This window comes from Martes martes (assembly GCF_963455335.1).
Source record: "Martes martes genome assembly, chromosome: 17".
Lineage (NCBI taxonomy): Eukaryota > Metazoa > Chordata > Mammalia > Carnivora > Mustelidae > Martes > Martes martes.
This window is the reverse complement of record NC_137905.1, coordinates 49,467,677-49,476,160: the sequence shown is the minus strand read 5'-3', so window position 1 is coordinate 49,476,160 and position 8,484 is coordinate 49,467,677.

Sequence of the window (8,484 nt, the reverse complement as noted above, 5' to 3'; positions counted from 1 at the left end):
AAGGAGTGAGGCCACGTTTGGGCTGTGGTCGGCCTGAACCCTTCAGCCTTCCCTGTCCTATGGCCCTGGGTTTATCTCCAGGCTAGTGCTTCTCCCTGTCTTAAATGTCTGAATCCAAACAACACAGTTTTTGAAAGAAAAAAAAAATTGGAGTATATTATACATAGTACAGTATGCATAACCTTCTTTATATTTATAATATTGATAAAACCATTAATAACAAGTTATGATCTGCTGAGCGTGCGTCTGGCACTGTTCTAAGTACTTCACCTATGTGCACTCACTCAATCCCAGGAGGCACCCTAAATTTCCACTTCACAAAGGGGACACCGGGGCTCTGAAAGGTAAAGTCCTTTGCACAAAAAGTCACAAAGCTAGTAACTAACTGGCAGGGCCAGGATGTGAACTCGGGCAGTGGGGTTCCAAAGCCTTCTCTCTGATTCCTTCCTTGTGACCCACCCGGGGGGAAGCAGAACTCTAGGAAGAGAGGCTGTCCCTTCCAAGACCAGAGGCCACTCCTGGGGATGGCATCAACCTCGGGGGGCCCCAAGCAGAAAACCTGCAGCCCCACCCACAGGCACGATCGGGAGAGCGATTGGGAGAGCTAAGGGCTGTCCTGTCAGGCCGCCGAGGGAAAAAACTCCCTGCATCCAGTGGGAGGCACAGAGGGGGGCAGGCTAGGTGGAGGGGTGGAGGGAGCCAGCAGTCACCCCCATCCCCTCCCTGCTAGCTGGTGGGAGGCGGGGGGCCTCCAGTCGGGCTCTGCCCAGAGGACATTCCGTCCTGTCCTGTTCTGTTCCAGCCCCGTTTGACTTCCTGCCCAGAGGGTGGGGGTGGGCGGGCCTCACCGAGCGGAGCCAGGGGCCCAGACAGAGGGAGAGGGAGTGGGAGCGGGAATGGGGGTGGGGCCAGCCCCCCACCTCCCAGGCAGCTGGGCTCTGTAATCCTCTCCGTGGCAGACTTCTCCCTCCATAGAAGGAGCCAGCTGGTGGCCGCAGCGGGACCCTCCTTCCAAGCGCCTGATCTCCGGACGTTCTTCTGACAGGAAGTGTGGGCCTCTCGCGGGCTTCAGCTGGCTTCAGAGACGCCTGGGTCGCCGCCTTTCGTTAAACGGAGTAGGGACGAGTTCGACCGGAGCAGAGGTCCAGTGTCTCGGCTCCACCATGGATGAGCTGTTTAACTCTGGGACAAACTGCAGGCCCTCCCTGAGCATAACAGCACGACCCCACGGGGTTGTTGTAAAGATTACACGAATTCATACACGTCAAGGACTTAGAACAGGGCCTGGCCATCGATGAGTGCCATGAGAAGGCTACACTTCTGATTACTCCCTCTTTGTCCACACGGGGAATGGAAGGCTTTGGAGTCTCCTGCACGCTGGAGAGACCTGTGAGCTTTGGTGGGAACCCCGTGGTGTGGTGTGTGTGCCATCACACACACGACCTTTACACAAGCACCTTGGAAGTAGACCAAAGTGTCATGAGAGTAATCACAATCGCTTTGCGGTACTGAGCACTCAAGGAGCCAGAGACCCCCTTAAATCCTCTCAATGGCCCGATGCAGCAGGAAGAATGATCTCCCTTTTCGCAGGGCCTAAACCCGAGGCTCTGCACAATGGCCTCACTGGCCCAAGTTACCCCGCTGGTAATCAGGGCAGCTGCGGTCCACCAATCTCAGTGAGTCCCACAGAGCATCTACTTCTACCCAGAACGCTGTCTGACTTGAACACAGTTTGTTGTGACCTGTGGGGTATCCTGCCCCCCAAAGACCAGTTCCCTCACTGCTCCTTATTTTGATGTGGTGCAGGGAAGGGGCAGTATGATTTCCCCCCCACCACCACCATTTTCCAGGATATGTCACTGAGGCTCAGAGAGGCAGTCAGGGGCCCCAGGCCACACATTCCAGAAGCAGATGGTTGAGCTGGGATCTGAACATGACTTTAGGGCCTATGCGCTTAAATGCCATGCCTGGGAGGGCATGTCCACCCCAGGAGCCCCTGCCCTGTCCCTCCTTTGCCCAGTAGCCTCAATGCCTTCCCCCGTCCCACCTCTGCTACCTCCGGATTTCCCCAGCTGGCCAGTCTCCCTGGCTGGCCCCATGCCCAGCCCTGGTCCAGCCCCCTGGCACACTGCCCAGGTTGGGACGTGCAGCTGGAACCTTGCCACCCTTCCCCTGTGTTCCAGCAGAGAACAGGGGGTGGGGCCGGGGCCTGGAGGCCCCAGGGTGAGGCCTGGGAATGGGGGCTGGGGCCCGGTGGCCTCCCCCACCCCCAGCCCCAGCCAAACCAAGAGACAAGAGAAGCCCACCTCTGCAGAAATTGCCACCCAAGAGCAAAGGCAAGGAGAAAGCAGGAAGATGCAGAGCCAGACTCAGGGCTGCTCCTGGCCCTCTCTCTTCTGACACTGAGCTGGGTAGTGGGGGTCTTGAAAAAAGTGTAAAGGATCTAGGGGGCCATAGGTTGTGTCTGGGCAGGGCCCCCTCTGGGCACTGCGAGGCCAGAGGCAGGGTTTGGGAAAGGAGTTGGGGTAGGGTCAGTCAGGAGGACTCTCTGCCTCTGCCTCTGCTCATTCCCAAGGACATGGTAACCCCGTGGGGTGCCTGTACCCGGAGTCCTATCTTCCCTTGGAACCCTCTGATCCGGGGGGCACCCAGGCCCTTACACCCATCAGGGACTTCCCAAGAACATCCCTGCCTGGGGTGGGATGGCAGGAAGCCTGACTTGGAAGAAGGGAAGGGGGTGAGGCAGTACGGGGGCCCACTCACCATCACCCAGGCCCCCTTTGGCCCAAGTGCCATCCTAGGGGTTCAGGAGGGGACGGAGCGCGGCCGGGATCCGGGTGCGAGTTATGAGTGGGTGGTGCGCAGCACTGGGATGACACCACAGGAAAGGGCTGGCCTTGGTGGGGAGGGGGGAGCGCCCCAGCTCAGCCAAGAGGGGCCCCCACCTAGCCAGGAGGGGGCGCTGGGAGGGGCTGGGCTGAGGCTGGCCCAGAAGGGGTGGGATGGAGTTCCCTGGCAGGCCCAGAGCCAGAGACTGGAATAGAACAGAAGGGGGGAACAGCAGTGCTTGGGGGGTGGGGGGGCAAAAACATGAGGGTGTGGACAGATCCAATCAGACCTGGGAAGCCAGGGAGGAGGGAAGGGGGTGAGGTTTCCTGGATGCCTCAGATTGGACAAGGGAAACCAAGGGCCTGTAAGATTTTTCCGGGGCCCCAAGAAAACATGGCCAGATAGACCCCTTGGCCTTGGACCCAGAGCACTCAGCAGCTCTGCACCTGCTGGGTGGTGATCACAGAAACCTACCCTCCGGCCAGGAGGACCCAGCTGAACACTTAGGCAGGGTGTGCTCCCATCAGAGCTTGCACTGAATCCCCTACAGCACCTTCCATGGGGGATTCCCCAGATAAGGCTTGGATGGTGTGCCCCTGTCCACAGTCACAGGCACTGAGTGGGGGTGGAGAGGGAGATAAGGGGCTAGACGTTGGGAAGTCGGTCAGGCTGTTTCTCTGTTATTGAAAGGGGTGACTGTACCTTTCAAAAGGGTACAGAAAGGTCCCTGGGAACGGTACCAGGTAGCTGCTGAAAGGTTACCCCCTCTGCTTATTTCTAGGGAACCCAAGGTTTGAAAGTCTGTCAGGGACCATCCAATTATAAGGACTCTCTCTGCTCTTGAACTCAGAATCTGACTTCCCATTCCAAGGGACTCCCTGGATCTGTGAAGGCTTAGTTTTGGGGGCACCCCATATGCCCTAGGATCCCCGGGTCCCGTAGCAAGGAACAACCTCAATTCTGGGAATTCGGAGGCCGGTAGGTTCAATACGTGGAAGGAGAATGCCTTCCGCAGAAGCCTAGGAACTACTCGAACACAAGCACCCCCAATTCCGCAGGGGCCCTAACCTGGAGGGAAAGCGAACCCCGAGCAGCAGGAAATTGGGGATCACCACCCCGAAGTCACTCCAGGCTAAAGGGGCGGGGCGGGGCAGCCGGGGACTTGGGGAACCCCCCTCGCCTGCAGTCCGGTAGGATGGTGGGTGCGGCGGGCATGTGCCTCCAACAGCGCGGCCCGGGGCCTCCTCGGCTTCACCCGTGCATCTCCCCCGGCTCGGGGGTCCCTGCAAGGAGAGCCCCCCGCTTCCCATCATTCCTGCCCCGAACCCCAGTACCTGGCGCGCTGTAGCCCCAGAGCCATGGCTCGCCGTCGTCGCTCCCGAGCCCTTCGAGGCCCCTAGCCCCCTCCCCTGGCCCTGCGAGCCCCCTCCCCAGCTCCGCCCCCCGCCGCGCCCGGCCCGCGGCTCCGGTTGGACGACGGGTGTGTCACTTCCGAGAAAGAGGCGGGACCAGGCGAGGACCTGAAACTCTCGGAGTGGGGGGATACCGCGGCTTACACCGCCCTCCCCGCCACACCCCTAGCTGCGGACTTCCTCCGCAATGTCGCCCGCAAGGTCCGCGGGCCGCGCCTCCTGGCCCAGCCTCTCTCGCCAAGTTCTGACACGAGCCCTCTCCCGAACCCACCGAGCTCACTCGACTCTGATACCGCACCCTCTTAACTCTCACCCCCAGCCCACCTCTCCATCTCCCCCCACCCCCGGTTGGGCCCCTCAGACCACCAGGCCCACCCCCTGCAAGTCGCCCAACTCTGCCTCCTCCATCTCCTCCTCCGTATCCACTGAGAACTCCCGCTTCTCCCCACCCCCACCCCAGCGCTACAATCCCTCCCCCTCTGTACCCCACCATTCCCTCTCGGTCCGCAGCCCCTCTGCCCCCATCCCTGCAGCAAGTACCCCCACCTGACCCCGGTCTTCCAGTCTGGCACCCTTTGTACCCCAGCCCTACTTCCTTGCCTCCCTAACTCCCTTTTCAAGTTCCCACCATTGAATGATTAAGTTTATGTCAAGTAAATATGTAAAACCCAAACACACCCATTTTCTTAAAGAGCAGAGAAATGGTATCTTTCTACTAGTGAAGTAAGAAGAGAGAGGTACAAGGTCACCAAGGAGTGGCTAAAGCATTAGGATTGGCTAGGGAACAGAGTGTGTGTGTGTGTGTGTGTGTGTGTGTGTGTGTGTAGGGAACGGTTTACTAACCCACAGGGGACAGGTACTCTAGATGCAGCTTTGTAGGGAAAAGGATACTATAGCCAAAGTTTGTAGGATTTGCCCTCCCCAGCTTTGCCCTCACTCAGCTTTCTGGTGGGGAACTACTTCTTTCTGTTCTCCCTCTATTTAATTTGAATTGGGCTGGCCATAGCCGTCCCCTCACCAGCTCCAGGCACACAGGTTCCAAACCTAACCAGTCAGTTTATTCTGTCTCCCTGGTCACAGTGATTGGTTCAGGGAAGACATGTGACCTAACCTAAGCCAGTGAGAACCAACCCTGAGACATTTGCTGCAACTAAAGGAAAAGGTTATTTCTGCTGGAGTTTCCCAGCTGGTAGGAGGTGAGCCAGTTACCAGGAAAGAAGAGGCTTTAAGAGATCAAAGTCAATACAGAAGAAAGCAGAAATGAAAATCTGTGAAAGACAGTCCTGACATCAGCACTTGGGCACCTAGATCCTGTCATACCTGAACTCCACTTTAATATCAGAACAATTATGGGGTTTTTTTTAGGCAGTTGCTATTGTTGTTAAGTATTACTTTATTCATTTACTTTGTGCTTAGATTAGTGTGAATTGATTTCAGCTGCTTTCACTCAAAAGAAAGAATCTTGATAAACAGAGAAAATATCTCCCACGCTCTGGTGTGGAGGCAGTGGAGTATGAGAAAACAAGAGGCCTAAATTAGAAAGGGCTTCAGGGGAAGCAGTGTCCTCCATGAGGAAGCAGGGGCTAATGCAAAACACAGCAGAGAGTCAATGCGGGGATTTACAGCACCCGAGGAAAACTGGCACTTCTGAAACACACACTGAAACAGAATTTACAAATACGCATGGATGCACCAAGCGTCTATGGTCTAGGTTAGCATTAAGCTTCCCTCGGTGATTCCTGGAAGCTAAGGCAATAGGGGGAATGTGTTTGTTGAAATGGTTTTCATTTTTTGCTGAATGGACGTGTTGTTTCAAGAAACAAGATTTGTTCCTGAAACTCAACTTTAGCAGAGACCTTTTTGTTATTAAAAGGTAGAGAGTGATCTGAGCCACCAGGGACTGTGGGAGCTCCGTGGAGTTGCCTCACCTAGCCTCTCAAGAATAGGATAAGTAGCAGTGAGGAAGGTAACGAGAGGGCTGGGGAAAACTATTCTGGACAGAGGGAAGAGAATATAACAATGTGGAGTCTTGGGACCGTGGGGGCACCTGAGTAGGAGACCGCCTGCAACCCGGAGCGTAACGAGAAGAGGTGGGAGGTGACGGTGGAGTGGTGCATACAGGTGAGCTCCAAGCAGGTCTGAAAGGCATTAAAGAAGATAGGGTGCTCTTCTTAGGGCACTAAGGAGCCATGGCAGAGTTTTGAGCAGGACAGAGACACAGTGGGCGCCTTATAAAAATCCCTCTCGTTGCTCTGTGGAGAGCGTAGACATGATGGAGTGAGACAGGGGGGTTGGAGAACAGGGGCCAGGGTGAAGGAGAGGAGACGGACTGAAGAGACGATGAGGTTCACATAGCAACACCTCACTATATCAGTATGAATTACTGCGGCACACCCGGCAAGAGAAGGATGAACTACTGATAAACATCCAGCATGGATGAATTTCAAGATCCTTATGCTGAATGAAAGAAGCCAGACACAGAACAAAGTACGCTATATGATTTCAATTACATGAAGTTCCAGAATGGGCGAGGCTGATCGTGGTGGGTGGGGGAGCGGGGGTGGTGGAGATCAGGACAGTGGTTCCTTATCTTGATGGAGTTTGGGTTACAAAGGTATGTGCGTTTGTCGAGACCCAGCAAGTCGTGCTCTTCAGATTTGTGCCTCTTGTTGTCTGTAAGTTTTACCTCAAAATAGAAAAATATGAAGGGCAAACTAATATTGATAGGTAGAAGGACTCAGGGGACACGGTGCTAAATATACAGGAGGAGCTGTTGTAGGCACTGGGACCGCCGTGGTGAACAAGACAGGTCAAGATCCCTGACCTGTCTTCATGGAACTTACACTCTATTTGGGCAGATAGACTATACACAGAAACGTAAGTGAAATACATAGTACGTTATATTGTGACAAGTGCTATAGAGAGATGTAACCCAGAGAGTGGAGGGCATAGTGATTTTTGGCAGGGGGAGCTATAATTTTAAACAGTTTGGTTATGGAAGAGCTTAATAAGAAGGTTTCATCTGAGCAAAGACTTGAAGATGAGGGGGGAAACCCCGTGGATTTCTGGGAGAAGAGCGTGCTAAACAAAGAGAACAGCAAGTACAAAGGTCCTGAGGTTGGGCTGGCCCGGTAAGTTCAGGGATCAGCAAGGAGGCCAGTGTGGCTAGAGCAGGGGGATGGGTGGGGAGAGCGGGAGATGAGGTCAGAAAAGGTAGTGTAGGGTCTCAGGCGGACAGTGGTGTGGAAGATCACGTAGGATGGGTTTTTAGGCTATATGTGCACCGTGGCTTTCACTCTGAGGGAGATTGGGAGCATGGGAGGCTTTTGAACAGGGACGCGACATCTAAGTTAGGTTTGAATGAAGTTCTCGTTCCCTTCAGGTGGGCAAGAATTGGAAGCTCTCCCGCTTACAACACAATCCACCCCACAGAGAGATTTATTTTGCTCATGAATTGCCATCTGACAGGGCTCAGTGCAGACAACCCATCTCCACCCTACTTGGCATCAGCAGGGGCAGCCCAAAGGGGTGGGCCGGAATGATCTGCAGCTTCCCCACTCACTGGCCTGGCACTTGTTGCTGCTACCAGGGGGGACCTCACCTGTGGGCTGCGGCTGGGACATCTACATGCGACCTTTCTATGGGGTCACTTGGACCTTCTCACATCATGGCAGCTGGGGCCAAGGGGGACGAAGAGGGAGCAAGGAAACAGGCAGGAGCCGTGTCTCCTTTATGACCTGGATTTGGAAGCCATGCAGTGTCACCTGCATGCCCCTTTCTCAAGTCAGTCCCGAGGTCCTGCCCAGCTTCCAGGGGAGGGAAGAGCCTCCACTTCCTGATGGGAAGGGGCCAGCCTGCGCGGGGAAGAACAATGCAGAACTTGAAATATTCCTGTGGCCATTTGGGGGAATATCTACCCCACTCCTCATAAGATAGTATCTTGGAGCTCTGCCTAGAAGCAGCCCCATGGGGATGGAGTCTTGAGCCTTGAGACACCAGAGAAAGGATGGGGGATAGGGTCCCCGGAACTGTGCACACACCCAAATCTGGTAAGTCAGTATCTCTGGCCACTCTCTCCCGTACATCTGCTCAGACATTTTATCCCTAGTGTTTACCTCCCTATGTTCACCCTCTCTGCTGCCAGGGATGGGAAGGAGTTGCTCCAAACCTCCTTTTTTTTTTTTTTTTAAGATTTTATTTATTCATTTTTTGACAGAAAGAGAGCAAGCGCACAGGTAGGGGG